This window comes from Hyperoodon ampullatus (assembly GCF_949752795.1).
Source record: "Hyperoodon ampullatus genome assembly, chromosome: 1".
NCBI classification, from domain to species: Eukaryota; Metazoa; Chordata; class Mammalia; order Artiodactyla; family Ziphiidae; genus Hyperoodon; species Hyperoodon ampullatus.
The window spans coordinates 89,856,222-89,862,914 of NC_136914.1; the positions used below are offsets into that span (position 1 = coordinate 89,856,222).

Sequence of the window (6,693 nt, forward strand, 5' to 3'; positions counted from 1 at the left end):
AATATTAAGATCTTTGCTACTTATCCAACTCTATGTGGTTTTTCATCCCTTCTTTTCCACCTTTAACATCTTTTAAATTGTTTTGCTCTTCTTAGGTTTTGATTCCCATTTCTCTCTATGTTTCCATTGAAATTGTGAAGCTTGGACAAATATATTTTATTCAAAGCGATGTGGATTTCTACAATGAGAAAATGGATTCTACTGTTCAGTGCCGAGCCCTGAACATCACAGAGGATCTTGGACAGATTCAGTACCTCTTTTCTGATAAAACAGGAACCCTGACTGAGAATAAGATGGTTTTTCGAAGATGTAGTGTGGCAGGCTTTGATTACTGCCATGAAGAAAATGGTGAGTGTTGGGTTTCTATGAAAACCAGCCTTAAGATTGGTTGTTTTTGCACCCACTTAATGATTTGGTAATTCTGGTACAGAAGTGCTGTGTTTAATCATTGAGTACTTAACTCTTCTAAATGTGCATTGTTTCATTGTTGTCCCTTTAAAAGTTAGGTCAGAAGTTAGTAGGTCAGGAGTTAGTGGGTCAAAGTCAAAGAGTCTACTTCCATGGTTTCTTTTCTTTCCTTTTTTTTTTTGCCATGGTTTCTCTAAAAGGAAAGTAAATTACCAGTAGTCGTAGAAGGTTGGGGGTTGGATTTGGTGACAATGATATTGCATTATAGATATTTTTGAGAATCTAATGAAACTCTATGGACCATCTCCCTGAAAAATATTTTGAAAATAATTCCAAAAGGACGACAGTTTCCCCAGACCCCATCATTCAGCCCATAGGTATTCACTGGTCGTTGGCTGAGAATACCTAGTTTAAGAAGAAATAAGATGAACTGAACTTCTAAGGAAGTAAATATATAAATTGCAAGTTTCCTTTAAAGAATTGATCTTCATTAATTTTGTTATTTATAAAAGTAAGTGTACTCCTATGAAAGTAATTATGAGAAGTGTCCAAAACAAATTAACCTAGAAGTTAACCACCATTAATAATTTGATGAATATATAACCATCCATTTCTTTATGCATATTCCTGTATATGTGAAAATATATATTTGCACATTTCCCCTTTTATAAGTTATAATATGTTGTAATAACGTTTTGCAGTTTGCTTTTTTTATTCCTCATTATCTCATGGACCTTTTTCCAAGTCAGTTCATGACTTAACATTAAGTGCATGGTATTGCATTATATGTGGTCAAGCTTAGTTTGCTTTTATAACAGTACTTGCAATTAACATTCCTTATTCATTCAACAGATATTTTGTGAGCTCCTAATATGTGGCATGAGTCCCTGATCTCATGTAGCTTAGTGTTTAAGGCAAGAAATAGACAAAATTAAAAATTATGATATACAAAATAAAATTCATCATGCAATATGCATTTCTCTACATACATATTTGTGCAATTATTTTTATAAGATACATGTCTAGCAACTGGATCCAGAGGTTTGCACATATAAAATTTTTATAGATCCTACAAAATTTATCTCTAAAATATTGTGCTAATTTATGTTCTCACAACCCAGAAAAATAACACCTATTTTTCACACCCAGCCATAATGGGATGAAGTTATTCTTTTTAATTCGTGAGTTTTGTGGTCATAGTTAGCACTTCATTGTCTTAATTTTTTTTGATTAGTAATGAGATGTTTAACTGTTTAACTTTTTATATGTTTCTGGCCATTTGAATATCCTTGGTAGAGTGATCGTGTCTTCCTATTTAATAAATGAGTTTTTCTTAGTAATCTGTAGGAGGGTTTGATCTATTAAGGCAGGGCTAATGTTCAGCTTGTATGCCCCAGTCTAGGTTGTCTGTGGCCCATGTCCATTTTCATTTGTGCACTTGTATTGAACCAGTTGTTAAATAATTTGAGTATCAACCTTGATATTATCCTTTTCTTCTGTAGGTGGCAAATATTAATACTTTCTTGGTTCATCATTTATCACTGTATTAGTTTTCTATTGCCACATAACAAATTACTACAAATTTGATAACAAATTACTACAAATTTGATGGCTTCAAATAACACAAACATACTGTCTCACAGCTTCTGTGGGTCAGGAGTCTGGGTGCAGGTAGCTACGTCCTCTCTGAGTCTCTCACCTGGCTGAAATATAGGTTTTGGCTGGAGCTATGATCTTATCTGTGATTCAGGGTCCTTATCTTGGTTTCCTGGTTTTAGAGTTGTCAGTGTCTTGAGGTTGTAGGACTAAGGCCCCTGCTTCCTTGCTGGCTGTCAGCTTAGAGCCATTCTTAGCTCATAGAAGTGGCCTACCGTTCCTTTGCCCTGTGGCCTCTCCACAGCATGGCAGTTCACTTCTTCAAGGCCACCAGCCAAATCTCTAGCTTTGAGTCTGTCTGACTTCAGGAAGTTGTGGCACCTCTTGTTACCTGATGAGGTCAACTTACCTAGGATAGGCTTCTTTTATATTAACTCAGATTCAACTGGCTAGACACTTGATTATATCTGCCAAATCCTCCAACCTTTGTCAGGTAACATAATTTAATCATAGAAGTGAGATGCCATCCTGCAGGGTGTGTACACAGGGGTGGGGCAGGAATCTTGGGGGCCATCTTAGAATTCTGTCTACCACAGCCTCTTAACTTTGCTTAGGGTGTCACTTCTTGTGAGAAGTTTTATATTTTTATTAAATCAGTCTTATCAATTATTATGTCTATTATTAAGACTACAGATATTATGATTTCTGCCAGTAGTGTTCAACTTAGACATCCACCCTGCCCAAAATTTTAAAAATATACTATATTTTCTCTTAGGTAAATATATTTTAAGCCAGCTTTTGTTGTTACTTGTGTGTATGAAGGATAAAACATTGAGTATTTATCATATAATCACTATATAATGTGAAAAACAGCTAATCATACTGGATATGATATTCTGCATTGTTTCATCTTTTTTATTGCATTTTTATTACAAAAGCAATATTTTAGAAAATTTCAGATAAGCCAAAAAACGAAAATTTTAAAGCCATCAGTAACTCCCACCAGAGCAGAAGCAAGAAGAACTACAGTCCAGTAGCCTGTGGAACGAAAACCACATTCACAGAAAGATGGACAAAATGAAAAGGCAGAGGACTACGTCCCAGATGAAGGAACAAGATAAAACCCCAGAAAAACAACTAAATGAAGTGGAGATAGGCACCCTTCCAGAAAAAGAGTTCAGAATAATGATAGTGAAGATGATCCATGACCTTGAAAAAAGAATGGAGGCAAAGATCGAGAAGATGTAAGAAATGTTTAAGAAAGACCTAGGAGAATTAAAGAACAAATGATCAAGAGATGAACAACGCAATGACTGAAATGAAAAATACACTAGAAGGAATCAGTAGCAGAATAACTGAGGCAGAAGAACAGATAAGTGACCTGGAGGACAGAATGGTGGAAATCTCTGCCGTGGAACAGAAGAAAAAAGAATGAAAAGAAATGAAGACAGCCTAAGAGACCTCTGGGACAATATTAAATGCACCAACATTTGCATTATAGGGGTCCCAGAAGGAGAAGAGAGAGAGAAAGGACCAGAGAAAATATTTGAAGAGAATATAGTCAAAAACTTCCCTAACATGGGAAAGGAAATAGCCACCCAAGTCCAGGAAGCGCAGAGAGTCCCAGGCAGGATAAACAAAAGGAGAAACATGCTGAGACACATAGTAATCAAATTGACAAAAATTAAAGACAAAAATTATTAAAAAGCAGCAAGGGAAAAATGACAAATAACATACAAGGGAATTCCCATAAGCTTAACTGCTGATTTCTCAGCAGAAACCCTGCAAGCCAGAAGGAAGTGGAACGATATATTTAAAGTGATGAAAGGAAAGAACCTACAACAATACTACCCTTGCTGGCTAGATCCAGCAAGGATCTCATTCAGATTTGACAGAGAAATCAAAAGCTTTACAAACAAGCAAAGCTAAGAGAATTCAACGCCACCAAACCAGCTCTACAACAAATGCTAAAAGAACTTCTCTAAGTGGGAAACACAAGAGAAGAAAAGGACGTACAAAAGCAAACCCCAAAAATTAAGAAAATGGTAATAGGAACATACATATCAATAATTACCTTAAATGTGGATGGATTAAATGATCCAACCAAAAGACACAGGCTGGCTGAATGGATACAAAAACAAGACCCATATATATGCTGTCTACAAGAGACCCACTTCAGACCTAGGGACACATACAGACTGAAAGTGAGGGGATGGAAAAAGATATTCCATGCAAATGGAAATCAAAGGAAAACTAGAGTAGCAATACTCATATCAGATAAAACAGACTTTAAAATAAAGAATGTTACAAGAGACAAGGAAGGACACTACATAGTGATCAAGGGATCAGTCTAAGAAGAAGATATAACAATTATAAATATATATGCACCCAACATAGGAGCACCTGAATACATAAGACAACTGCTAAGAGCTATAAAAGAGGAAATCAACAGTAACACAATAATAGTGGGGGACTTTAACACCTCACTTACACCAATGGACAGATCATACTGACAGAAAATATATAAGGGAACACAAGCTTTAAATGACACAATAGACCAGATATATTTAATTGATATTTATAGGAAATTCCATCCAAAAACAGCAGATTACAATTTCTTTCCAAGTGCACATGGAACATTCTCCAGGATAGATCACATCTTGGGTCACACATCAAGCTTCAGTAAATTTAAGAAAATTGAAATCATTTCAAGCATCTTTTCTGACCACAATTCTATGAGATTAGAAATAAATTACAGGAAAAATCGTAAAAAATACAAACACATGGAGGCTAAACAACATGCGACTAAATAACCAAGACATCACTGATGAAATCAAAGAGGAAATCAAAAAATACCTAGAGACAAATGACAATGAAAACACAATGATCCAAAACCTATGGGATGCAGCAAAAGCAGTTCTAACACGGAAGTTTATAGCAATACAATCCTACCTCAAGAAACAAGAAAAATCTTAATTAAACAATCTAACCTTACACCTAAAGGAACTAGAGAAAAAAGAACAAACAAAACCCAAAGTTAGTAGAAGGAAAGAAATCATAAAGATAAGAGCAGAAATAAATGAAATAGAAACAAAGAAAACAATAGTAAACATCAATAAAACTAAGAGCTGGTTCTTCAAGAAGATAAACAAAGTTGATAAACCTTTAGCCAGACTCATCAAGAAAAAGAGGGAGAGGACTCAAATCAATAAAATTAGAAATGAAAAAGGAGAGGTGAAAACGGACACCACAGAAATACAAAGCCTCATAAGAGACTACTACAAGCAACTCTATGCAATAAAATGGACAACCTGGAAGAAATGGAAAAATTCTTAGAAAGGTGTAACCTTCCAAGACTGAACCAGGAAGAAACAGAAAATATGAACAGACCAATCACAAGTAATGAAATTGAAACTGTGATTAAAAATCTTCCAACAGGGGCTTCCCTGGTGACGCAATGGTTAAGAATACGCCTGCCAATGCAGGGGACACAGGTTTGAGCCCTGGTCTGGGAGGATCCCATATGCCGTGGAGCAACTAGGCCTGTGTGCCACAACTACTGAGCCTGCACTCTAGAGCCTGCGAGCCACAACTACTGAGCCCTGCGCCACAACTACGGACACCTGTGTGCCCAGAGCCCATGCTCTGCAACAAGAGAAGCCACCGCAATGAGAAGCCTGTGCACCACAACTAGAGAAAGCCCATGCACAGCAGCAAAGACCCAGTGCAGCCAAAAATGAACAAGTAAATTTATCCAAAAAAAATACTAGCAAACGGAATCCAACAACATATTAAAAGGATCATATACCATGATCAAGTGGAATTTATCCCAGGAATGCAAGGATTCTTCAATATCCTCAAACCAATCAGTGTGATACACCATCTTAACAAATTGAAGAATAAAAACCATATGATCATCTCAATAGATGCAGAAAAAACTTTTGACAAAATTCAACACCTATTTATGATAAAAACTCTCCAGAAAGTGGGCATAGAGGGAACGTGCCTCAACATAATAAAGGCCATATACGACAAACCCACAGCAAACATCATTCTCAATGGTGAAAAACTGAAAGCATTTCCTCTAAGATCAGGAACAAGACAAGGATGTCCAGTTTTGGAAGTCCTAGCATCGGCAATCAGAGAAGAAAAAGAAATAAAAGGAATACAAATTGGAAAAGAAGAAGTGTAAAACTGTCACTGTTTGCAGATGACATGATGCTATACATAGAGAATCCTAAAGATGCCACCAGAAAACTACTAGAGCTAATCAAGGAATTTGGTAAAGTTGCAGGATATAAAATTAATGCACAGACATCTCTTGCATTCCTGTACACTAACAATGAAAGATCAGAAAGAGAAATTAAGTAAGTAATCCCATTCACCAATGCAACAAAAAGAATAAAATACCTAAGAATAAACCTACTTAAGGAGGTAAAAGACCTATACTCAGAAAACTATAAGACACTGTTGAAAGAAATTAAAGATGATACAAACAGATGGAGAGATATACCATGTTCTTGGATTGGAATAACCAACACTGTGAAAGTGACTATACTACCCAAAGCAATCTACAGATTCAATACAATCCCTATCAAATTACCAATGTCATTTTTTACAGAAGTAGAACAAAAAATCTTAAAATTTGTTTGGAGACACAAAAGACCCTGAGTAGCCAAAGCAATCTTG

At 35.9% G+C, this 6,693-nt stretch overlaps 1 long non-coding RNA gene across 1 annotated transcript; it reads left to right on the top strand.

The window, feature by feature from the left end:
* Nucleotides 1-251: 251 nt before the first annotated feature.
* Nucleotides 252-6,253, top strand: LOC307052461. The gene is made up of 2 exons (XR_013810862.1): nucleotides 252-348; nucleotides 2,943-6,253. It is a non-coding gene; the product is annotated as an uncharacterized lncRNA (long non-coding RNA).
* Nucleotides 6,254-6,693: the final 440 nt, after the last annotated feature.